At 36.3% G+C, this 27,185-nt stretch overlaps 1 long non-coding RNA gene across 1 annotated transcript in view; it reads right to left on the reverse strand.

Annotated features, from left to right (window-relative positions):
* The window catches only part of LOC105738573, an 84,888-nt gene that overhangs the window by 24,537 nt on the left and 33,166 nt on the right, over window positions 1-27,185 (reverse strand). Inside the window, exon 2 of the long non-coding RNA XR_001114402.2 lies at window positions 26,356-26,458. This is a non-coding gene — a long non-coding RNA (uncharacterized LOC105738573). The remainder of the gene's footprint in view (window positions 1-26,355; window positions 26,459-27,185) is intronic.

Here is a 27,185-nt window from a genome sequence, read left to right on the forward strand (position 1 = left end):
AGTTTCAGCAGCAGCTTAAAAGAGCCTTTAATGAGTCCTGAAAATTAATACGAAGCCCTCTCCTTACCAGAGGTAAGTTATTTCCTGGCTTATGGTTCAGTATTTGTGCTATTAGTATGTGAATAACTAGTTCTCAAACTTACCTCCTACTGCTCAACATCAGTTTCTAGCAAGGAAATCTAATAGGTCATACTAATGTGCCTTGATACAGAAATATAATTTATTTTTTACTTTTTAGTTTTTTTTTTTGAGATGGAGTCTCACTCTGTCGCCTAGGCTGGAGTGCAGTGGCGCAATCTCGGCTCACTGCAACCTCCACCTCCTGAGTTCACGCCATTCTCCTGCCTCAGCCTCCTAAGTAGCTGGGACTACAGGCGTGACCCACCACGCCTGGCTAATTTTTTGTATTTTTAGTAGAGACGGGTTTCACCGTGTTAGCCACGATGGTCTTGATCTCCTGACCTCATGATCTGCCTGCCTCAGCCTCCCAAAGTGCTGGGATTACAGGTGTGAGCCACTGCGCCCGGCCCAGAAATGTAATTTAATCAAACTGAGATATACAGACTTCTCTTTCTGAGGATACCTGAGGGGATATGTGCCAGTCAAGACCTTGGAAATAGCATTTTAATAATTTTTGTTGTTAAAGTTAGCCCACATTTAATTATAAATTTGGTTCATCTGATTTGTTTTGTGTTACTGGGTGAATGAGGAAGATAACTGGCCTTGATTTTTCGCCCTGAAGAATTACATTTGTTCTTATTCTTTTTGTGGAAAAGGATTATCTGTTTCCACGGATTACCGAGAATTAGAGTTGGGTACAGCTCAAAAGTTTCATGGCAACCTCAGCCTAAGCCATAGTTGGTTCTAAAGTACAATATTATTTAGGGCAGATGAATGTGAAACACTTACAGAAGGAATGAGGAAGGGCGACTAAATGTGATAATCTGGGGAGTTGAAGTTTGAGGAGGGCCTGGCAGGAGATCGTCCTCTTTTAGACTGTTTGGAATTTGATGGAGTAGCACCCACAAAGAGAGTGGGAGGAGCTTTCAGAGGGAAAACATTTTGGGTTCAGCTTCTAACACCCAAACTCCCTTGGCTGCAATTTTTTAAAAAACCAAGTAGCACTGAAGGAGCGCAGTAAGTAGCAAGTGAATCCAATAAAGGCAAATTAATTCCCAAGGCTGGTTTCCTTTCCAGTACAACAGCACTTTAGAAAAAGACTTTAGTAAGATTAAAAGCCGTTGAGCATGAAACAGTAACCATCGAAACTTTTCCCCCCGCCTTGGTCATGAAATAGAAATTTGGTATTTAATTTTGTTTGCCATGCAAGTCTTTTGATTCGTGAGGGCAAGGAAATTGCTCTGTTTAGCATAATCCCAGAGACCACTGTGAGGGATTGTATGAACGTCTCACAGTTGCCAGCTGAGATTAAGCCAACTCACAGCCATCCGTGTTAAACCTGCAAGAGAAAGCATATGAGCAGAGGCACGTGGCTGCCTCAGGTGGAAGCACATCTTCATACATCGAGTGCACCAGCAGAAGCCCTGATGTACCCCTCTGCATTTTTCTTGATGAGACATTATCAAGCTACTCCTCTTGCTGAATTGAAACCTCATTTTCACAGATTTCTGGCATATGCTATATCGCATGTAACGTCATAAAAGTATAATCTTTGCATTTAGAAAGGATTTACTCTAATCCATATACAGTAAGAAACAGTCAAGTAGGAGTACAGGTGAATGTAAAACCAATCACTAAAAATGATTTTTTAAACAAGCTTTATAGAGAACTTGGAAACATCAAAGCCAAACACTCTAAAATTTGTCCTCAGACAAGAAAACCAGCAATTACATTGAAAAAGTAATGACTGTATACTCACCAAATGGGCAGATGTGTCAATAGCGGTGGCTGTTACCTTTCATAGATGGGGGTGTTCCTGTCCTCCCCTCTTGCCCATGTCACTGTCATGGCTAAGTGATACTGAGCCATGATCTAAGCCCCTCAGTCCACTGGGTGGGGCTAATTAATGGTAGGAATAATAATTAAGAACAGAGGGAAGAGGAAACGCCTTCAGAGTTTCCCCACCATCTGCCGTGGATGGCATCTCAACTTGAGTGAGTGTAAGAAGCACACCGGGAACTTGTTATAAATGTAGATCCCCAGGACCTACCTCTAGATTTTGATTCAGTAGGTCTGGTTTTGGTGGCTGTGATTTGCACTTGGGTGGAGATTTTCCACTGCCTTTCTCCAGCTTCATTTCATACTAGACCATTTCTTCCTCTACGTTGTAGACTCCAGCTCTAACAAGTTCTGAGAATCCAATGAGCTGTATTTGCCCATACTTGGAATTATTTCTTCTTTCTCTCTCCCTCCTCTCTCTCTCTTTCATACACACACACACACACACCCCTTGTGTGACAGTCACACATTGAATCTTAGAAAACTATCACACACTGCCTTCTCTCCCCAGTCTCCCATTTTTGGCACCTGTAATACACAATGGTGTTTTCTCACTCACATGCTTTCTCCTTCATTGACTGCAGACTTCCATGTGTTGGCACCATGCTTATTCATCTTTATATCCTCAACTATACTATTCTCAGTTTAGCATCTGATGTTCAATTAAGTGCTCAAAAAAATTTTGTCAAACTAAATCAAATGTTTGTTGAAGCAAAGAATTATGGATTTCAGCTCATAACTTGTCCTTAAATAATTGAGACTTGACACAATTAAGAGAGTGATAATTTACTGAGTTAGAAAAGTGGCTTTTCATTTTAAAAGTCAGGTAAATATAAAGTTACAAAACAATTGAGAAAGAACAACTGAATATAATCTTGTGCCTCATATGGACTCCTAAGTACAAGGCTACTTTTGTAAAATAAGAATGTCTCATCATTAGGATTTAACTTTTTAAATATTGTTCTAAGTTTATTTTCTGGAGTCAAGTTGCTCAGGATTAAAAATAAGTAGATTTTATCTTAATCAAAAAACAAGGCCTTCTCAGAGCAACATGAATGATGTTCAGTTTTTTCTTTTCTCTTAATCTTAGATTTAATTTTCCTTTCTCTCTAGAAAGTTTAAGACTGAAAAGTTACTATAGAGAAGTGACAGGAGTATGTAGTTCTTCCCTCTGCTAGAAAACATTAAGAAAAGGTCATAAATGGAAACATCATATGTTGATGTGGAAGATGAGACAGCTTTGTATTAATCTTAAGTTGTCATGTCCACAACTGCACAGGGAGGTAGGCTCTCAACGGAAGCAAAGACATATACTTACATATACTTTTCTGCCTTGCCTACCTTACTGGGTTGCTGTGATGGGCATTTAAAAAGAAAAAGGAAGAAACTGATAGAAAGTTGTTTTGGCAACAAAGCTATATTAATGTGGATAGATAGTCCACAGGCCAGATAAACTGAAATACAGTAGCAAAGTATCAAAGAGTAAGCTGTTTCTAACACTATCTATATATTCTGTTCAAGTATTCTGAGGATATTATCTAAGATGTCTCTATATGCATCTTTTGGTTGCACTGCAATGTATGCATTTGTGATCTTGGTTCTATTAGAGACTCTCTATAGATTTGTATTTGAGAGTAACGAATTTCAGTTTGGTCATTGGGTCTGTTCAGATGGTGGCAATTTTCCTATTTTCCTGAAGACTAGTGTTATTTATTCAAAGCTGTAATTATTTGGATATCTTCTGAAAACCTGGAGGACTACCCCTTCCTGCAGCTATCTTGGCTGTGGAATGGTGTGTGGGGTGTCGGGAAGCATATGAGCTTTGGAGTGAGGTGGACCTTGGTGTGACTGCTGGTTCTACTACTTACTACCTGTGGGCTTTAAGGCAAATTGTTTTATTTCTTGGAGCCTCTGTTTCTGTGTTGGTAATACTTGTGCATGAGATTTAGAACTAAATTCAGTGTTTGTGAAAGTGTCTAACTAGTACAGAATCTGATACACAGATTCTCCATAAATGCTAATTTTATTTTGTTTTAATTTTACTCCTTTGAGTAAACTCAATTACTTTTGGTAACCTTTGGTTAACTCAATTACTTTTTCTGTTAGTTTTACAAATCTTCAACCTCCAGAGTTTACGAACGTTATCCGAATCCCACTCATTTTTTATGCTTGTGTCTTTTTTGTTATTTTCCTCCTTCCTAGAATTTTTTCATATCCATTTCTGTATCTTGCTTGAATTACTGATTTATTATCAATGTACTAGGGTAATTAATATATAGGTCAAGAGGTCAAGAGGTATCTCAACCTCTAAGTTGGAGGGCTTCTGAGTTTACATGATGTTATTGATTCCTCAGAACCTTATGGTATCTAGAGTTGATACAAGCTGTATTTGCAATTCAGTTTTCTCTTCTTTCTCTCCATCATCTGAGACATGTCCTCCCTCAAACTTCAGCCTTGAATTCTGAAACATCTCAGTCTTTGGATACTCGAACTCAAGCTAGTGCTGAAGTAGTATTAATTTTGTTATATTTGAGTATCTTTTGCATCCTACTTTTTGGAAATTAACTCAAAACAAAGGTAGAAAATATATATAAATCAACTGAAAAAGTGCTGGTAGATGAGAGGACCCATGGGAATCCACTCAATGTTACTCTCCTCTGTATCCTAATTTCCTAGCAGTTATGATAACTACCTGAAGATTCCCTAAATGAACTTCTGCTCTTTGATTTCTGGTTAAGAGTCACTATCCAAGCAATAACTCTTTTAAAGTCTGCTTCCTTTTACCTTGTCTTTTTGTTATTTCTGGGACTGGGACTCTGTATCCTCCAAGGTTTGAAAAATAGCCAAACATTATTTATTATTTTTGTAGACTTGTAGGCATTTGGAAAATGTTTGGCTTCAAATTGATTTCAATAAAATAGTTGGCTGGAGTTACAAATGAGCATTTTGGCTGGAATTGTGTTAAATACCAGTTTGAATTTTGGTAAAGCTGCCCTGAATACATCTATCTTTGTCAATGGATTTGTTTGTTTATTAAGTGCATACTTTCTGGATTTTTGTGGGAAAAGAAGGTCAGACAGAGGAACATGAGGATTAGAAGTGATTACGAACAGGGAAAGGGATTCATGGAGAGTGGTGTCTAGAGATAAGGCATTACGAGAAGGGAATTTGAGTCATAGTGTGCATAAGTGGGTGTCGAGTCCAAAGCCAAAGCCGGAACTGCCATTGAGCTGAGCTTCCCACTGGCATGTTTTCCACATTCTGAATGGTAGAGACATTCTTGAATAGGTAGTCACAATTAACAGCAGAACATAAGTGTTACTGATACAAAGGATGGTTCCCATAAAAAGGCTTTATCCTTCTCTAGTTCAAGCTTCTGCAAAGCCTTAAAAAGAAGCCAGCTCCACTTCAAGAGACATGGTGCATTCTACATCCCTGTGACCCAAGCGGATAAGTAATCTCCTCAGAGAAAGCCATTATTAGTAGGTTGGATAATGATAATAGTATGAGTAATTGGAGAGAAATAAAGTAGTTTCTGTTAGAATAGTCATTGGGGGCTGCCTATATGTTATTGGGTTGCAACCCTTAAGACTAAACTTATGCCACCTTCTCTTTCATAAAAAAAGAAAATTTTGGGGGTGCTCTTTCAGCAGACAAGAGACATAATAATAATTAACTTCAGTGACATGAGCCACTGATCTGCTCCATGGAATTGAAGTTTAATGGCTGAATCAGCTTGGACCTACCTTCTCTGGTAGAGTACTTCCACAGTAAAAGAAGGAGAAAAGTTTTTCCTGGAAATATTTAGGAGACAGTGTTTAGAATCCAGATCTCTGAAGATTCTTGCAACAGAGAAGAAATGTCAGTCTAAGTTTGTCAGAGTTTTCTTTTTTCTTTCTTTTTGGAGATGGAGTCTCGCTCAGTCGCCCAGTCTGGAGTGCAGTGGCACAATCTCGGCTCACTGCAACCTCTGCCTCCCGGGTTCAAGCAATTCTTCTGCCTCAGCCTCCTGAGTAGCTGGGACTACAGGCACCTGCCACCACGCCTGGCTAATTTTTTTGTATTTTTAGTAGAGACAGGGTTTCACCGTGTTGCCCAGACTGGTTTCGAACTCCTGAGCTCAGGCAATCTGCCTGCCTCAGCCTCCCAAAGTGTTAGGATTACAGGCGTGAGCCACCACGCCTGGCCGTTAGTCAGAGTTTTCTAAGAGGATACTTGGTTTGGGAAGATGGAAGTGATGCTAAAGGCAACAAACATGAAAGCATGGAAGATGAGTAGATACTTGCAGCCTGTAAGCCTGTAAAGTCTCCACGACAGAATGTTGGGCAAGATTGCAAAAGGGTTGACTTACCCATTGTCAGCTTCTTGGAGGCAGGGGCCAAGTTTGAGATTTCTTCTGCAATTCTCTCAGTGCCTGACTGGAACCCAATGGCTTCTTTGAGGAGTTGAGTGCCATGCCACAATCTGGCAGGATTCACATCCTACAAGAAGGTGTTTATTCTAGAAGCAAATGCATCCCCATTGTCAATTTAACTGGCTAGTGACCCAGGAAAAAGGCATAACCCCTACAAAATCTCAGTTTTCTCACTAAAAAATAGGATCCCAGTATCTATCTCATAGGCTTGCTAGGAGTTTAAATAAAAATATTTACATAAAATGCCTAACAATGCCTGACATGGAACCATACAGTACTAATAACAGTGTCAAAAGCTGCTATTTAATTAGGGATGACCATGTTCTTAGTCTTGTACTAAGCATTTTATGTAGATTATCTCATTTAATCTTGACAATGACCCTATCAGGAAGGCTGTTACAGAAATCAAACTGAATATGGGAGAATAACCAATAGCAATACCTTTCCATGGAGTTACAAAGCAACATGGAACTCATTTTTCAGAAATATGAGTTCCAGCAATATAGTGAGAAAAGGAGACTGAAAGAGACAGATACCAGGAGGCAGCGTCATTCTCTAATTTTAAGAGCTCCTTTTGAAGAGGACCCTAAGAAAGCCACCTAGGAAACACCTGCAAAAGGACACCTGGATCTTTATAGGGCAACAGCAAGGGTGGCTAGACATAGTACTGTGAGGAAAAAGATGAATGAAATATTTTCTCCACTGCTTTGGAGATAGTAAGGGAAATTCAGGACCAATTAGAGAAGACAGGGGCTCAGTTTAGGGAAGAAAGCCCATAGGGGAAAAAGGCCAAGGGCATAATACATGATGCCTAAGGCCTGAGGTCCTGAAAACAATCTTTTAGGATGGAGATTGAAGAATGCACGTCCCTCAGGCAGGGACAGTACATACTCAACTATTCTGATTGGCTTGCATATGTTTGGGGAGTGAATGCCAGGAGTCTTCATAAATACTTATTTTTAAGTTACTATATTGAGATAAATACCCTTAGACAAAAATGCTCAAATCGTAAGTGTGCAATTTGATGAATTATCACAAAGTAAACACATTCACGTAACCACCACCCAGGTCAAGAAAGGGAACATTACTATCTTTATAAATATTTACTACTCAGAGTTTTCACATGCTTAGTTTCTTAAATAAATTTGTGTCTTTCTAACATAGACATTTAAAGTAAAATGTGGCCAGTTAGGATGTTTTATGCATAAAGTGAGAAAAGTGGCTTGTTCGAAAAATGAGTTGGAGAAAATACTTGAAATCCATCCAATTCTATAAAAGCAATCTATTGAAATCTGCATAAATTATAACTAAAACCTGAAATAAGAGACAGTTTTATACACCTTCCAAATCCAACAGGGTACTGAAAAATTGAGATCCAAGGAGGAATCCCTGTTTTTTCATTTTTTGTTTTAAAAGCTCTATGCTGCTTAAAGCCTTCAAGAAATTACAGCTTTTGGCACTGTCCCAAGCACATTGTGTGCTTAGCAAATATTTCTTGATAATGACAATGGTGATGTTACCTTTTTTATATAATACATGGTGATCTTTGGCCCCCAAAGCAAAAATATGTGCAAAGATATATGACTTTTAGTTCTCTGCAGTTGTTGCTTGGGGCCTCAGGAGAGACAATATTCTTTGTGTATTAGTGGTGTGTTTTATACACTGATTGAAATTATTTGCCCTTTACCTCTATCCTTCTCCACAACCAAACACAGACTCTGGGTTTTGCAGATATCAATAAGGAAAGAAAATAAGCGGCAAAGCTGGGTGTAAGTCGCTCACATGTGTAATCCTAGCACTTCGGGAGGCCAAGATGGGAGGATAAGTTGAGGCCTGGAGTTGTAGACAAGCTTGGGCAACATAGCAAGTCCTCATCTCTACAAAAAATTTAACAAGTTAGCTGGGTGTGGTGGCACATGCTTGTAGTCCCAGCTACTTAGGAGGCAGGAGGATTGCTTGAGCTCAGGAGTTTGAGGCTGTAGTGAGCTACAATCAATCACTGCACTCCAGCTCGGTCAACAGCAAGACCCTGTCTCAAAAGAGGAAAGAAGATAAACAGAAGTATCACAGAGGAAAACAAATTCTGAGTTAAAACCACGCCCTTGCTTCAAGGAGTCAATATTACAACTTAGTATAGCAATTAACCACACCTTTTATTAGATCAGATTCCATTATGTGCATATTTGTACTTTAGTGGATAGTCATTTGTGAACTGACATGACAGCCACCATGGTGGGTGATGATAAGAAGAAAATAAAAAGACATTTGCTAAATAGGAGGGTTATCTGACTTTTACAGACTATAATATCCTTAATGGATTCTTTAGTTGAAACTTTACAGGATACAGAGTTGACATGATATGTACATTTGATGATGAATAATGAATACGGTAACATTTACCTGTTTGTGAATGCAAACTCAAGCTCGGTCTTAGGAACTCCCCAAATGATCCCTGCTATGCTAAAAATATATTAATTACTTGTTCTGCCTTGATTTTTAGGTTGGCAGTAACAATTAGGAAGAGATGAAGCATCTATTTCATAGGACTATGTGCATTTTATGTTGTTTTTGTGTTCTCGGCAACAGCATTTGGCATTTACCCATTGAGGTTAAAGTATAAATAGATGTCAAATTTATATAAATCTTTCTTCCTTGGCATCTACTTTAGCCAATGGGTTATAATTTAGTAGCTTTGATTTTCAGTCAACCATTTGGCTTACATGAAAAATTGAGTAACTCTTTCAGGCACTTTTATTAGAATGTAGACTGTTCAAGTTAATTATTTAGGGATAAGTGTCATGTGGTACAAAGTAAACTGGACTATAGTTTCAGGTTTACCACTAACCAGCTATATGTCCTGGGGCCACTTAATTTTTGGGCCTCAAAATCAGCTAGTGGTTAAAATTGTGGGCTTTGGAGTCAAGTAGACCTGGTTCAAGGCCGTTATTAAGCCTCTAGGAGTTTCAGCTTTTTTTTTCATCTGCAAAATGAGACCAGTAATAGTCTGACTTCATATAACATTGTTTTGGGGACTAAATGGGACCGTGTATGTCAAATGCCCAGTATACAGTCAGTGCTCAATATATAAGAGTGCTGGAATAAGTGGCCACTATTTTCCTTTCCAAATCCAATGATTTGATTTCTGAGAATGGTGGAGGTTCTGAAATGTCTGTCAAGATTGTATCCAGAAAGGAATTTCAGGTCCTTGAGAGATGGCACATTGTAGCCAAGCTTTACTTCTGCATGGGCCATTGGGCATTGGTGTATTTTAGTTATACATTTATTGAAAACCCTGATATCCTTTGAAAGAAAAGAGAGGGAACCCTGTTACCCCATCAGAGAAAGAAAGACCATGTGGACTCATCTAGCATAGTCCTTCAAGAGAAGCTGTTTGCTTGCCTTAATTAAGGGTTGTGTCTTTAGTATCACTAAGGCTAGGGCAAAGAGGCATGGCTGCACCCGGGAAGGAAAATGATCAGAGATACATGGCCAGTGTCCTTAGGAGGGGCCGATTAGGAGGCAAAATAGTCCTCCCACCAGCATCCTCTCTCTTGCAGTTTCCACAGCGATGGGAGAAGACTGTGGGGGTGAGAAACAGCAGCAGGAGACTAGGCTATCCTCAAAGCTTGCCCATTCACTCTAAGCATAATGACTACATCCTACATCTTTCCAATTCTTTATTATTGACAAATATTTTACCAGCCATGAGAAGTAAGCAGGAAAGTGAATAATTTGCCTGTTGTAAAGATCAGGAAAATTAGAGAGGCTTAATTTAAGTAGGGGAATCAGATACTGAAAACCTACATTTCCTCAATAGACACTGGGGACCCCAAAAGGAGTGGGGAGGCGAGAGTTGAAAAACTGCCTACTGGGTACTATGTTCACTATTTGGGTCATAGGGTCAATAGAAGCCCCAAACCTCAGCATTACACAATATATCCATGTAACAAACCTGGACATGTACCACTGAATCTAAAATAATTTTTTAAAAAAGTAATAACAATCAAAAAGTAAACATGCATTTATCATATGACCCGACAATTGCATCTCTTGACATTTATCCCAGAAAAATGAAAATTTATGCTCACACAAAAATCTTAGACTATATTGTTTGTAGTAGTTTTGTTTGTAATACCAAGACACAGACACAAACTAAGTGTCCTTCAATGGGTGAATCATTAAACAAACTATGCTGCATCTATATCATGAAATACTACTCAATAGTAAAAAGGAACAAACTATTGATACATGCAACAGCTTGGATGGATGTCAAAAGAATTAAACTGAGTAAAAAAATTCAATCTCAAAAGGTTACCTACTATATGATTAAATTTATAAACATTGTAAAAGTGACAAAATTATAGAGATAGTAAACAGATTAGTGGTTGCCAGGAGTTAGGGATGGGGCATCAAGAGGGTAAAGAGATAGGTGTAACTAGAGAGGGGTAACACCAGGATATTTGTGGTGATGAAATAATTGTGTATCTTGACTATGGCAGTTGCTACACGAATCTACATGTGGCAAGTTGCGTAGAACGATACACATGTACACACGAGTGCTTGTACACTGGTGAAATCTGAATAAGATCTATGGGTTGTATAAATGTCAATTTCCTGGTTTAGATATTTTACTATAGTTTTGTAAGATGTTCCATTGGGGGAAATTGAGTGAAGGTACATAGAACCTCTGTATTATTACTTTTCAACTGCTTGTAAGTCTATACTTCTTTCAAAATAAAAATTTGAAAAAGCAAAAACAAACAAAATAAAACCTAAGTCTCCTGACTTGTAGTTCTGTGCTTGTTCCTTTGTGCTATTTTGTCTGAGATGTAGAATTATGCACATTTAGATAATTTATTTCCTTCCAATTTATGTCTTTTTGAACTTCAATTTCTTTGTTAGGAGAAAAAAAGGACTATGAAATGGGAGTGCCAATAATTCCTTCTTCACTGGGTTTGTGAGAAAACTAAATTAAACAATACGTATAGAGTGCTTCATGCAATAGTGACTATTAGTCGTTGCTATCAAATAGTTAAAACACCCCTACTGCCTGGGAGGTTGCTAAATTCCTAGCAATGTTTTTATTGTTTCCTTTAATGAAACCTCATGTTTTGAAATATTTTGTGTAATAAATTGCATATATCGTTAATAATTTTTTTCTTTTGTTACTATCAAAGGCATTTTAGACTGTTAGTTGGAGCTTCTGATTAGCAATTGCATCAATATTGAGTTGATTTAAATCCAATGAAAGCAAAGAAACCTGATATTTGGAGGGCCTTCTTATCCTCATCTAATGAAATGTACTTCTTTCAGGTCACCTGAAGTGGTGAAGTGTCTAAAACATCTTGCTGATCTCCAGCACTGAGTTTACAGACTCTGGACATAGTTGGGCTCCACTTTTCAATGAACAAGCCAAACCTTATTATTATAATCTGAGTGAGTTGACATTTTGTGTGTGATCTAATTCAATTTTTGAATGTTACAATTTTTTCCATCACATCATGGGAAATTGGTGTGGTCCAGAAATAATCCAAATGAATTCACTAAGAATGACACTGAAGATGAATTTTTAACATGCTACCAGAAGTTATTGACTAACAGGCATACCAATGTTTCAGATACTATATTATGAATATATAAAAATCAAATTATGGCTTTTATTCATTGTCATTAAAGACCAATTTCAATAATAATTTTTAATACTTTTTATTTTTTGTTTTACCTTTTAGTCATGACATTTTTATCATATCAGAGGGGAAGGGAAAATAATTTTTTTTGATATATAGAAATTGGATTGCTTATAGACAAATTAAACTGTTTAGAGGGAAAACCACAAAGGATGTTGAAAAATATAAATTTAAACAAACATCTCTTATTTTGACAGGATATGTTTCAGAGAGAACAAGTCTTGAGTCTTTCAAATATTATTGGGCCAGGCTAAATAATTTCATTGTGAAAGCATTTTCCTTCTCTGTGTGCAGTCTAAGTGCATATTTTGTGCTCTTAGGAATAACTTTCCAAGGCTGTGCGAAGAATGTAGCAATAAAATCTAATAAGAATTATGGCTCATGACTTGAATGATGTCAGTACCCTTTTAATCCTCCCAAACATGAAAACGTTTTCTCCTCTTAAATAAGATTTCTTAACTCCTTATTTCTAAGGAAATCAGTACATCTGAGCAATTCTATTGGCAAAGTAAGAGTTAAATAGTTAAATGAAAATGTTTCTTTCCATTATTATTAATGCTTATACTTATTAAGACCACTACTTTAGAAATGTATTCTAGACAATATTTTTATGAATACATATTATTTTGTCTGATTATTTTAGTGTTCCAGTTATAATCTTTTGCTTTCTCTAAGCCAGTGGTTCTCAAACTTGAGCATGAATCGGAATTACCTGGAAAGCTTGTTGAAACACAGATTGCAGGGCCCATTCTGAGTTTCTGATTCAGGAGGCCTCTAGTGGGGTGCAAGAATTTGCATTTCTAACAGGTTCTTAGGTGACGCTGCTGATGCTAGTCTGGGAATCAAACTTTGACAACAACTGCTTTAAGCCATGTTACGAACAACCTTCTTATTTTACAAATTTAATTTAGTGGGATTCAACCATCACGAGGCATATAGTCACCTTGGTTTAGAAGAAGTTAAAGTTCAGTAAGTGGGCTATAGCTTGGCTTTTTGGCCATGCTAGATTTATTCCAGGCCAAAGAACTGCTTATAACAAAAGCATAGTTGATAAAATGGTTCGATGCTTGAAGATGTCAGACTGTAGAATCTCTACGGGTAAGTGTGTGATTTCTTCAGTGACATCACATTTGCCTGCAGAGATTTTCCAGTCTGCCACTTTGAAGTTGTATTTAAGATGGAAAAAAGTTGTCGTTGTTCTACAGTGATCTTTCTGGTCTTGCTACATTTTAAAACTATATTTATTCAAGTTTAAAATTGGATGGGAAGTAGGAGTTATAGTTGGGATTCAGATAAGTGCATAAATGAGAATGGATACTCCCTAATTTTGTCACACATCTCCATAGAGAATGAAGGAAAAGATGAAAAGTGAAGTTTCCCAAGCCACAACCAGTGGATGAGACTAGTATACCTTGGTCATGGAAGAAAGACTAGGCTTCTTATGCCATCATTCATTTTTTTTTTCCTCAAATTATGCTGTTTGTTTCAAATGAACTTATTTTACCAGTGTTTTAGTCACACCAAAAGCCTTATGGTCAATCCAGGTAAATATCCTTGCGTTTCAAGCAATTTTATCGAATGTTAGACTTTGCAGTTGAGTTTCTCAGTCTTTTGTAATTTAGTTATGCCTAAGTAATAACAAGATTAGATGACTAGAATGAGGAGATGTGCTTTTTACTTTTATTCTCTCCATCTTTCTTCTGCCTAATAATGGTCTTATGATAATACCATCACCTGCTGCTAATCTTTAAAGTGCTGGAATAATGCATAATATGCAATATTTGCTTTAGAGCTCAAAAATCTAACTTGTGAATATTGTGATATTATTAACATTACAATGTCGGTTTTTGGGTCAATGTCAACTATAAATTTATTCCAACATTTTCCTAGAACAGGGACTTCATATATTTTGCTCTCTTCTATATCCCAGCACATAGAATAATTCCTGGCCTATAGTAGGTGCTCAATAAACATTTATTAATGATTGGCTATTACTTGGGATGTTTTTTGCAAATGTTTGTTTACCATTAGAAAGGAGATATATATATTCACATATTTTATTGATATGAGAGTGACATTTAATTTCAGACAAGATAAAATGAGAGAATATTTAAATATGTAAATCTTGGTAATAAAGATTCCTCCTACAATAAAATGCATTATAATACAATTTTTTGTAATACTTGGTTTAGGAGTAGATTAATAACTTCCTTAAAGTATAACAATGTTATATTATGTTTTTCAGGCATGTAGTTGAATTTCAGATGATGAGTTTTTTAGTCCTGTGTTACATCCAAATTTATGTAATAATGAATCACAAAATTAGGGTTGATTATGTTTACACTACACAACACAGTGTCTTGATTATCTGTTAATCTGCTATACACACATCCTTGGACCTCAAGATGACTTTAAAAGCATCCTCTCAATTGCATTCTGACTTTCCTAAATAAACCATAAATAGAAACTTAACAGTAAATCTCTCATAAGTGTGCAGAGGATATAACAGGTGGCTCTGATCTGATGTAAGTGTAGCTAAAATAATGTGTTGAAATAATTGCAGCTTAGAAAGATAGAAAACATCTGGGCTTCAAGGGCGAACATTTCCATCCTTTTTGTTGCTCTTAAAAATAGAGAACTACATCATTCTGGGTTGCATAGAAAGAAGGGGCTTGTGTTAGAAACTCTATGATCCCCAGTCTGTTCATCTAAAGCTCCAAAGAATGAGACTACTATACCTTGGTTATGGAAGAAACACTAGACTTCTTTATGCCATCGTTCATTTTCTTTTCTCAAATTATAATTTTTGTTTATTTGTGCTTGCAGGGCCTGATTAACAGTGTCACTTGTTCTCTTGAAGGAAAACTGAAGTTGTGAATGATGGAATTATAGTTGCCATTTCTCCAATTGTTGATATCTTGTTTGTTCCTTTGCTCCATGGGAAGGCATGTATGGAACAGAGCTTTGAGGCAGAATCCTCATTTTGGTTGCCTCTATGACTAGGCTGTTTAGAGGCTGCCAGCCTATAATATAGGGCTCTTGTTAGTTTAAGCACTTAGGTAGAAAAAGACCCCTCTATAAATGCAAATTTTTAATATCTAAGCATTATCTGCCATTAACATTAGTACAGATGAATTTATAAGATTATTTCTAGCAGACAGTAAAGACCTGAAAAAAAATTGAACAGTACAGTTACATCTTAAAATATCAGAGGCCAAGATCTACCCAGTAATTTTCAACCCTGGCTGTACATCAGAAACATTTTGAATTTATGGAGAAGACAGATTTCCAAGCCCCAACCAAGACCTACCTCCTGAACCTGAACTTACAAGATGTGGACTGGAGAAGTCTCTTTTTTAAGAAAAAAATTAGTAAACTTTATTTTTTAGGGCAGTTTTAGATTCACGCAAAATTGAGTGGAAAGTATAGAGAGTTCCCATATACCCTATCCCCATCCATGTACAATCTCCCCTACTAACAACATCCCCCACCATAGTGATAACATTTGTTATGATAGATGAACCTACATTGACACATCATTATCACCCCCAAATCCAGTTTACATTAGAGTTCATTCCTGGTGTTCTCTGTGTTTTGACAAATGTATAATGATATGTATCTACCATTGTAGTATCATGCAGAATAGCTTCAGTGCCTTAAAAATCCTCTGCCTATTCATCTCTTCCTCCCCTCTAACTCATGCCACCCACTGAGGTTTTTACTGTTTCCACAGTTTTTGCCTTCTCCTGAATGTCATATTGTTGGAATCATACAGCATTTAGCCTTTCCAGATTGACTTCTAAACTTGGTAACATACATTTACATTTCCTCCATGTCTTTTCATGGCTTGCTGGCTCATTTCTTTTTAGTGCTGAATAATATTCCTTTGTCTGGATGTATCACAGTTTATTTATCCATTCACCTACTGAAAGACATTTTGGTTTCTTCCAAGTGTTGGCAATTATGAATTAAGCTGCTGTAAACATCCATGTGCAGGTTTTTGTGAGGACATAAGTTTTCAACTCCTTTGGGTAAATACCTAGGAGCGTGATTGATGGATTGTAAGGTAAAAGTATGTTTAGTTTTTAAAGAAACTGATGAACGGTCTTCCAAAGTGGCTGTACCATTTTATATTCCCTTCAGCAATGACTGAGAGTTCCTGTTCTTCCACATCCTCATCGGCATTTGGTGTTGTCAGTGTTCTGGATTTTAGCCACGCTCTTAGGTGTTTAGTGGTACCTCATTTTAATTTTCAGTTCCCTAATGACATACAATATCAAAAATCTTTCATATGCTACTTATTATATCTTCTTTGGTGATGTGTCCATTCAAGTATATTGTCCATTTTTAAATTGGGTTCATTTTATTATTGTTGAGTTTTAACTGTTCTTTGTATATTTTAGATAACAATTCTTTATCAGATGTTTTTTTTTTGCAAATATTTTCTCCCAGTCTATGGCTTATCTACTCAGTATCTCTTAACATAATCTTTTGCAGAGCAGAAGTTTTAAATTTTTTTTTTTTTTTTTTTTTTGAGACAGAGTCTCGCTGTCGCCCAGGCCGGAGTGCAGTGGCACGATCTCGGCTCACTGCAGGCTTCGCCTCCCGGGTTCACGCCATTCTCCTGCCTCAGCCTCCCGAGTAGCTGGGACTACAGGCGCCCGCCACCTCGCCCGGCTAATTTTTTGTATTTTTAGTAGAGACGGGGTTTCACTGTGGTAGCCAGGATGGTCTCGATCTCCTGACCTCGTGATCCACCCTCCTCGGCCTCCCAAAGTGCTGGGATTACAGGTGTGAGCCACCACGCCTGGCCAGAAGTTTTAAATTTTAATGAAGCCCACCTTATCAATTATTTCTTTCATAGGTCATGCCTTTGGTGTCATATCTAAAAAGTCAATGTCATGCCAAAAGTCATCTAAGTTTTCTCTTGTGTTATCTTCTAGGAGTTTTATAGTTTTACATTTTGTATTTAGGCCAATGAACCACTATGAGTAATTTTTGTGAAGGATATAAGATTTGTGTCTAGATTATTATTATTATTTTTTTGCATGTGGATGTCCAGTTGCTCCAGCACTATTTCTTGAAAAGACTCTTTGCTCCATTGTATTGCCTTTGCTCCTTTGTCAAAGATCAGCTAACCATGCTCGTGTGGGTCTATGTCTAGGCCCTCTATTACGTTCCATTAATCTATTCACCTATTCTTTCATCAATACTACACTGGCTTGATTACCGTAGTGATACAGTAAGTCTTGAAGTCAGGTTGTGTCAGTCCTCCAATTTTATTCTCCTTAGTAATGAGTTGGTATTCTGGATCTTTTGCCTCTGCACATAAACATTAGAATTGGTTTGTCAATATACACAAAATCACTTTCTGGGATTTTGATTGGGACTTCTTTGAGTCTATAGTTCAAATTAAGAAGAACTGACATCTTGACAATATAGTTTTCTTACTCAGGAACATGGGCTATCTCTCTATTTAGTTCTTCCTTGATATCTTTCATCAGGGCTTTGTAGTTTTTCATATAGATCTTGTACATCTTTTGTTAGATTTATAGTTAAGTATTTCATGTTTGGGGTGTTAATATAAATGGCAATGTGTTGTTAATTTCAAATTTCGTTGTTCATTGCTGGTATATAGGAAAGTGATTGACTTTTGTATATTAACCTTATATCTTGCAACCGTGCTATAATTGCTTATTTCCAGGAGTTTTTTTGTTGATTATTTTGGGCTTTCTATATATATGGTCATGTCATTTGTGAACAAAGACAGTTTTATTTCTTCTTTCCCAATCTGTATATTTTCTATTTTCTTTTCTTTTTCTATTGCATTAGCTGTAACTGCCAGTATGGTGTTAAAAATCAGTGAAGAGAAGAGACATTCTTGTCTTATTCTTGATCTTAGTGGGAAAGCTTTGAGTTTCTCACCATTAAGTATGATGTTTGCTGTAGTTTTTTTGGTAGATATTCTTTATAAGTTGAGGAAGTTCCTTTCTATTCCTAGTTTGCTGAGATTTTTTTTTTTTTTACCATAAATAGGCGTTGCATTTGTCAAATACTTTTTCTGCATCCATTGATATGATAACGTGATTTTTCTTCTTTAGTTTTCTGATATACTAGATTACATTAATGAATTTTCAAATGTTGAACCATCCTCGCATACCTGGGATAAATCACATTTAGTCGTGGTGTATAATTCTTTTTGTACATTGTTGAATTTGACTTGCTAATATTTTGTAGAGGATTTCTGCATCTCTGTTCATGAGAGGCATTGGTCTGAAATCTTTTTTTGTAAAGCCTTTGTCTGACTTTGGTATTAGGGTAATGCTGGCCTCATGGAATGAGTGAGGAAGTATTCCCTCTGTTTTTATTTTCTAAAAGAGATTGTAGAAAACTAATATAATTTCTTCTTTAAATGTTTGGTAGAATTCATGGGCAAGCTTATCTGGGGCTTGTGCTTTCTGTGTTGGAAGGTTATTAATTATTGATCTAATTTAACTAATAGATATAGGCCATTCACATTGTCCATTTCTGTTTGTGTGACTTTTGGCAAGTTGTGTCTAGGAATTGGTCAATTTAATCCAGATTATCAAATCTGTGGGCATAGAGTTGTTCATAATATTCCTTTATTATCTTTTTAATGCCTGTGGTATATGTATGATGTCCTCTACTTCATTTCTGATATTAGTGCTTATCGTTATTAGTCTTATCTTTTTTTTTCTTATTTAACCTGGCTAGAGATTTATCACTTTTATTATCTTTTCAGAGAACCAGCATTTGGTTTTGTTGCATGTTTCTATTGATTTCCTGTTTTCAATTTCATTGATTTTTGCTTTAATTTTTATTTTTTTCTGGTTTCCTTGGATTTAATTTTTTTTCCTAGTTCCCTAAAGTGGAAGCTTAGGTTATTTATTTCAGATCTTTCTTCTTTCATAATATATGCATTCAATGCTATAAGTTTCCCTCTAAATATTGCTTTCATTGCATTCCACAAATTTCGATAAACTGTATATTTTTAATTTCTCTTTTGAGATTTATTCTTTGACCCATATGTTATTTAAAAGTTTATTAGTCTCTAAGTTTTTCGAGCTTTTCCAGTTGTCATTCTGTTATTGATATTTACTTTAATTCCATTACATTCTAACAGCATACATTGTATGATTTCTATCCTTTTAAATATTTTAAGATGTATTTTATGGCTCAGAAAGTATTCTATCCTGGCAAATGTTCCATGTGAGTTTGAGATGGATGTGTAATATGTTGTTGGATGAAATAATATGGATGTCAATTATATCCCAATGATTGACAGTGTTGTTGAGTTCAACTATGTCTTTCCTAATTTTCTGCCTCGTGGATCTGTCCATTTCTGATAGTGGTAAAGTCTCCAATTATAATAGTGGATTTATCTGTTTCTCCTTGCATTTCTATCAGTTTTTGCTTCACATGCTGTGGTCCTCTGTTGGGTGCATACACATTAAAAATTGTTATGTTGTTTTAGAGGATTGACCCCTCCATCATTATGGAATAGCTCTCTTTATCCCTCCTAACTTTCCTTGTTCTGAAGTTGGCTCTCTCTGAAATTAATATAGCTACTCCTGCTTTTTTAAAAACAGATTTTCTGCTTTCTTTTGATGAATATTACATGGTATTTTTTTCTTCATATCCTTACTTTTAAACTTTTTTTTTTTTTTTTTTTTTTTTGAGATGGAGTTTTGCTCTTGTTGCCCAGGCTGGAGTGCAATGGCGTGATCTGGGCTCACTGCAACCTCCACCTCCCGCGTTCAAGCAATTCTCCTGCCTTAGCCTCCCGAATAGCTGGGATTACAGGTACCCACCACCACGCCCAGCTAATTTTTTTGTATTTTTAGTAGAGATGGGGTTTCACCACGTTGGCCAGGCTGGTCTCGAACTCCTGACCTCAGGCGATCCACCCACCTCAGACTCCCAAAGTGCTGGGATTACAGGTGTGAGCTACCGTGCCTGGCTTACTTTTAATCTTTATGTGTCTTTATATTTAAAGTGGGCTTCTTGTATACAACATGTAGTTGGGTCTTGTTTTTTAATCCACTCTGACAATCTCTGTCAGTTAATAGGCATATATAGACCATTGAAGGTTAAAGTGATTATTATTATAGCTGGATTAATATGTAACATATTTGTTATTGTTTTCTATTTGTTCTTCTTGCTCTTCATTCCTATTTTGTCTTCTACACTTGTTCTGCTTTTGTAGTTTTAATTGAGCATTTTATATGATTTCATTTTCTCTTCTTTCTTAGGACATAAGTCACATTAAAAAAAAATTTAGTAGTTTTTCCCCAAAATTTGCAATAGACATTTATAACGAATTCAAGTCCAATTAACAATATACTGCTTTATGAGCAGTGCAAGTACATTATAATAACAAAATATTCCTAACTCCTCTGTTCTCTCTTCTGTATCATTGCCATTATTCATTCACTTACATATAAGCATACACTAGCATACATATGTATGTTTATGTGTGTGCACATATATATAAAACATATAAGTGTACCTAATTGAATATATCATTGCTGTTATTTTGAACAGTTTTGTGTTAAATCAATTAAGAATAGGAAAAATAAAAGTTTTATTTCACTTTCACTGATTCATTCTCCATTGCTCCTTTCTTTATGTAGATCTGAGTTTCTAACCTATATAATTTTCTTTTGTTCTGAAGAACTTCTTTGAAGAATTTCTTGCAAGGCAGGACTACTGGCCAACAAATACTTTCAATTTTTGCCTGAGAAAGTCTTTATTTCTTCTTTACTTTTGAAGGATAATTTCACAGCGTATAGAGTTCTAGGCTGGTAGTTCCTATCTCAATAGTTTAAATATTTTACACCACTCTCTTCTTGCTTGCATGTTCTGAGGCCCAGTCAGGTGTAATTCTTATTTTTGCTTCTCTATTGGTAACGTGTGATGGACCCACTATGTCTGGGTCCTCCTGAGTTTTTAATTCTTAAACTTGTCCACACTGATCTTCTAGCAAATGCAGTTCTGGTTTTCTAACCCTGGCACTGACTCCTGAGAAAGAGACTGCTCATAGACTTCTGCTCCAGTAAGTTGTGATTCTCTCTATTTGTCTGTCTGTCTCTCCAATTTGGGGGACAGTGATTTGTCCTGTGACCTCACTTCTCTGACAGATCTCAGAAGAGTTGTTGATTTTTCAGTTTGTTTGGCTTTTTTACTTGTTGTTAGAGTGGCGACTTCTTAAGAGCCTAACATGCTGGACCTGAAACTAAAACTCTTGATGACTTTACTTTTTAAGATGAGTCTGATGATTGGATAGGTTGAGAGCTGGTTTTTAAACTTTAAAAAGTAATGCCATCTTATTTCAAAAAATATATGAATTTATAAATTTATAAAAATAATAAAATTGATAAAGTGGGGCTGTTCTGGTTGAATTGTGTGTGTTAGCGAGGGAGGGAACCAGGGTTTTGTCCTCTCAGCCCCTTTCCTTATGACAGCCCAAACAGCCTCTTCAGAACTCCCTGTTTGCAAATCACATTGGTCTTTCCAGCATGGGAACTGCCAAATGATCTTTGACAGGTCTTGGAGGGTATGGTGTGAAAGCTCTTGGTGCCTGGAGTGCCAATTAGGTGAAGGAGGAACAGCACTCAAAGGAGCACAGACTTTAGATATCAATCTTAAAATTGCCACTGGAAAGTGAAGGGGACAGGAGGGTGATGCATTTGGAATCAAAGTTAGAAATCTGTTTGCTGGCAAAAAGACCATTTTGCAACTTGCCTTTTTTAAATGACCTTACCCGTGTAGGGTGTTATTTAGTTAACCCAGCCTAAGGGGATGTTTTAAAGGTGGAGAATTGCCCTGGTGATGAACAAATATGAGAAATAAACTTCCAGTGGGGCTGGGTTGCCTGCTGACTGTGATTTCCTGATGATCTATAACAATGGTTATTCACTAACAGCTGGCGCATGTCTCCCCCGGACAAAGCCACTGGGAAGCACAGGCGCTCTGATTGGTGAACCAGAACCGTTTCCCTGGTAACAGTTAACTAGCACGTGTTTTATTGTTTCCAACTGCTTTTCCTGGGGTATTTGCAGGTGGTGGGAGATGCTTTCTTAAAGAGGGGTCATAACCTCATGAACTTTCAGATGTTGCAACAAATTGGGGAACAAAACATTTTTCCTTTTTCAAATATATTAAGTAAATCTTATTACATAGCATTTTCAAGGCAGATGCAGCCCAACAGTTTTTCCTTTTTGCCATTATTTCCAGATGTTATCAATTTTAAAGTCAGCATTCCATTTTAAGAACAGGATCTATAGGAAGGTGATATTAGTAATATGTATAGCAGCAGAGTATTATTTTGCCCTTTTTGGAGGTGTGTTCTGGTTCTACATTTTGCTATAAAATGTGAGATCAAACCATAAAATGTGAGTGTATTTTTAATTGGCCTTTTAATCGTTTGTATATTTTGCCTCTTCATTAATTAACTCAATGTTTTTCCCTTTACTGGTCGTTTTCTTTGTCATTTTTAATGCACCAGAAAAATTATAGTGTTTTTATAAAATACAAGACTAAATAAGACTTGATTATATTAGAATTTTCTTCTGTATTTATTTGACATGTTTTTGAAAGGATTGGTTAATTTCCAGATGGATAGCTCCCTCTTCTGTCTGGTTTGCAGAATTCACATCTTTTGAAAGCAGAGATGGAAGATGAAGTATGTATCACATAATTCTTTATCTTGGCTGGAGGCTGAATGTAGTTACTATATGAAGAATAACAAATTCATGTATTGGAATATGGAAGGCGCTTAGTAATAATTTGGTTTAAAATAAAATTGTCTATCTTGCCATAAATGCTGGCTAAAAGAAAATGAAAACATTCCCTTAAGTTAATATTGAACTTTATCTGCAGACATCCCTGAAAAAATGCAGACCTGATCAATCACTTGACTGAACTCTACTTGAAACACTTGGACTTTTGTCAAATAAGCATTTGCCACTTGATTTGTACAGCATTCCAACAAAAGTGCAACTCAAGTCTTCTCTTTAGCCTGATTTGCAAGGTTCTTTCTGGTAAGTGTTCTTCATTGGTTTGCAAACATGCATCTACTTATAAATTAGATCAGTGGCATTCAAATACTCTTCTCCAGGAACTCAGAATTTAAAAAAAATTTAAAACATTTCTTTGAAAAATATTTTTCCTTTGTTTCCTTGGATCCAATTCAATCACTACACCCAGAATTAGGGTTATGCTCTGAAAGTGAACACAAAAAAATCATAACCTAAACTCATAACCATAGAACCAAAAGAGCTAGTAGAATTATTTATAATAAGGATACTTAGGTACAGTCCGTGTTTCTAGAGATACAATAAAGTGATGCAATTTTACTGTGAAGAGGAAAACATTAATTCAGGCTCACCCTTCTTGTTTCTCTCAGTGGCAGGGTGAAAGGGGAGGGGGTCACATAACCCTAATTATTTGAATATATATTAAAGAGCACTGTTTGCAACTCTCTACTTTGCTTTTGTTGTGGTAGGCATAGCTCAGGGCCCTCTGAAGGAGAAACATTTTACCTCACACACTTCTGTTGGTACCATGTCATTGTATTCTTTCTTTTTAGATTCATTAGAGGAGTAAAAATGGTATTTTTTATATCAAGGAATAATTTGAATATAGTGAAATGAGAATCAGAAAATTAGTCATTATCAAAATTTGTAGACTTAAGCATATATTTGAAAATTTTAAATTACTTTCTTATCTTCGAGTAGGTAAAATAACCAAGTCATAAAGTATTAGATAACAATTCATGTGGAATGAGGGATGCTGAACATCACAGGCCGTAGAACACTCAATTCAGTCTCTCCTTTCACAGACGAAACATTAAGCCCAGAAGGGCAGTTGTCTTGTTCAGGGTCCTGCAGCTAGCAGGTGACAGAGCTGTTTTCTCTGGCTCTTATTCAAAAGTGCCCTTTTGCTCAGGTCATGCTCTGTGCAGTGGTCAACGAGTTCTTCCCTAAGGGTACTTGGCTGTGGCTCCATGAATACGGATTCTGTAATTTCTTTCCTCCTCCAAATGAATAAACTCTGGCCCCATTTCCCGGATTTGCATTCCAGTGACTTACTTGGTGAGTGACTTTGGATTAGTTAACCAACCTCTCTGTGCTTTTCACTTCTACAAAATGAGGGTAATAAGAGTGCATATCTCAGAAAGTTAAGATCAGTGCTGTGTGTGCCACAGTGCCCGGTACATAGAAAGCTCTCAATAAATGTTATCTATTATTTTTATTATTGTAATTTTCTGCCTATTTTTCTCAAGTATTTTCTCCAGTGTGTCTTAATTTACTCTGCAGCATGTAGTAATCACATTCTGAAACGACTGAAGGTTGTACACCCATGTGCATAGCAGCCTTATTGACAGGAGCCAAAAGGTAGATGCAATCCAAGTGTCAAATGACAGATGAATGGATAAGCAGAATGTGGTGCATATACATACAATGGAATATTACTCAGCCTTAAAAAGGAAGGAAATTCTGACACATGCTACAACATTAATGAACTTTGAAAACATTATGCTAAGTGAAATAAGCCAGCACAGAAAGACAGATGCTGTAATGATTCCATTTATATGTAAGGTACCTAGACTACTCAAATTCATAAAGACAGAAAATAGAATGGTGTTTGCCAAGGGCCTGGAAGAGAGGGAAATGGGGGAGGTGTTGTTTATGAGTACAGAGTTTTCGTTTTGTAAGATCAAAACAGTTCTGGAGATTAGCTGCACAATAATGTGAATGTACTTAACACTACTGAACTGTACATTTAAAAATGATTAAGATGATAAATTTTATGTTATGTATATTTTACTACAGTTAAAAACAACAACAACAAAATGATCGAAGGGCTTAGTGCACTTAGAACATATTAGTTTTATTAGTTAGCCGTGGATATTTTGACTTCTTGGTCCCAGAGCTCTGGGCCAGTGCTGTGGGTTAGAACCAGAAACGATTTGGTTGGAGACTAAGCATGGTATGTGATCATAGTGCTCAAACATTGTATCTGTTTTAGTTCTGTTTCCTTCCTCCAGGATTGCTGATTTCCTGCCAGAGATGTACTTAATTTCCAGAGCCTTATAGTTTATGAACTTGGATGAAAATACAGAAGCACACTTTCCCCATAGACACATGAAGAAACCCCTCAGAGACTCTTCAAAAAATGCAAACAATAAAAAGCAAATTTGATTCAGCAAGTTTACCATTAACAAAACCTCCTTTGGGGGCAGGGATGGTGTAGTGATAGTATAGGCTGTTAGAAAGAAGCTTAGAAACTGCCCTATTGAAGAAAGCAAGCTAAAGGCAAAGAGATAAAATGGGAGAAGAAAACTGGTTTTTAGTTTAGATTTTTTTTGAAATTTCTGTTTAATTATCATTATTGTCTACAGAGATGATTAAAAGCATCAGACATTTCCAGGATAAAACCCAAGCACAAATGGAAAAGGATTTATGCTAAATTGGCATTTGATAATTTCTTACAATAATCTGACATAAAAGTTGTCTCTCTTTTATTTCAATTCAAGAATTCCTTTCATCTTTTACTCAATAGTCAATATCCTTTTTATTTCAATTCAATAACATTTACTGAATATCTAATATGTAGTATAGGCCCTGTGTCTCAAAAAAACACTGGGTTAGGGTTTTTAAAATAAGTTTTAAAAGAAGGTAAATATTTTAAAGCTTAAATTTTTTTTTTAAGTTTAATGTTCAAAATACTGAACTGTACTAAAAATCACAATAAATGGCCATTCTTCCAAATAACATTCCCTTTATGATTATGGGATTTATATAAACTAAATATTTGCAGAAGAAATTTCTTCAACTATATTGTAGGGAGAATGTCATCTTTTCAGATATGCTGGTTGGGAATAATCACTACACTAGTGGAAATGTTTGCTCAAGCCAGCTTCAAAAAGAGACGAGATTTCCCTTTATCAGCTTCTCAAAAATGACAACTAAAATTCTTAGTTTTGGGACAGGACAAAAGTCTAAGTCTGTCACTTTTAAATGCCACATTTTTGAAATAACAATCAGATGTTTCACTTTAAGTGTAGCAAATTTAAGTGTATTAATATTTAATATAAATATTGAAATATAATTATTACTTTATTCAGAAGCAAAACCCCAATCCTAATTTCAGCATCATCTTAATAGAAAGCCTGGGTTTATGAATCCACAGGCTTTTTATTAAAATCCCAAGAGGTCAATAACAATCTTGTAATCACAAAATACACATAAAGGAGAACATCAGACTTACCAAGAAACATAGCTGTAACAGTGCATGACAAAAGGCACATTTTGGAGACATGATTCAATTTCCTGTTTTTCAGCATCAGGTACTTTATCTGACCATCTGAAAGCTTTAGAAATAGGTGAAAAAAATGGGAGAATTTTTAATATTAAGAGCTATGAAAGGTGAAAAACAGGCCCTGACAAACACGTCTAAACAGATCCATGTATTTCATAATAGAAACAGTTCCCTTTTCATTCTCAATATTTCTAGTTGAATAATTATTCACTACCCCAAGGATTCTTAATAAAAAAAAAATTTTACCCTTTTGAGAGGAAGACAGCAATGAGTTCATTTTGAAAGGTTCGCGTTTAGCTTTTAGCCAAAAGTGAACCTTGGTGTCTTTTGAATCCTTTTTAAGTCTTGAAGCCTTAGAGAGAAACCAAACAGAAAGAGATCAGATCGTGGCCTACCTCTTTCAGCCCTTGAGAATTCCCTTTCCAAGTAGTTTCTTAAATAGTGAGGCTGCATCAGAACCCCTAGTTCTTCTCCTTAGAAGTTATTAAATCAGCAGAAAGGCTGACAATAATGGCAAATGAAATCTAAGTTTTGTATAGGAAACAGACAGGCAGTCTACACTTTGTTATTCACTTGATAGACAGAGCCATTTTGACAGCCCTAACCTTGGAAACCACAGGTCCTGCTGAGCTCAGCAGGAGTCAAACGCTGAGTACCATCTGTCAAAGCTTTATTTTCCCTCCTCCTCATCCACGCCTTTACTATAAGATGCTAACAAGAGCCCTGAATGAAAGTAGCTAACTACAGTTAAACTCGTGTGCGTTGTAACACTAATGTTG

This window comes from Nomascus leucogenys, chromosome 14 (assembly GCF_006542625.1).
Source record: "Nomascus leucogenys isolate Asia chromosome 14, Asia_NLE_v1, whole genome shotgun sequence".
In the NCBI taxonomy this organism is placed as follows: domain Eukaryota; kingdom Metazoa; phylum Chordata; class Mammalia; order Primates; family Hylobatidae; genus Nomascus; species Nomascus leucogenys.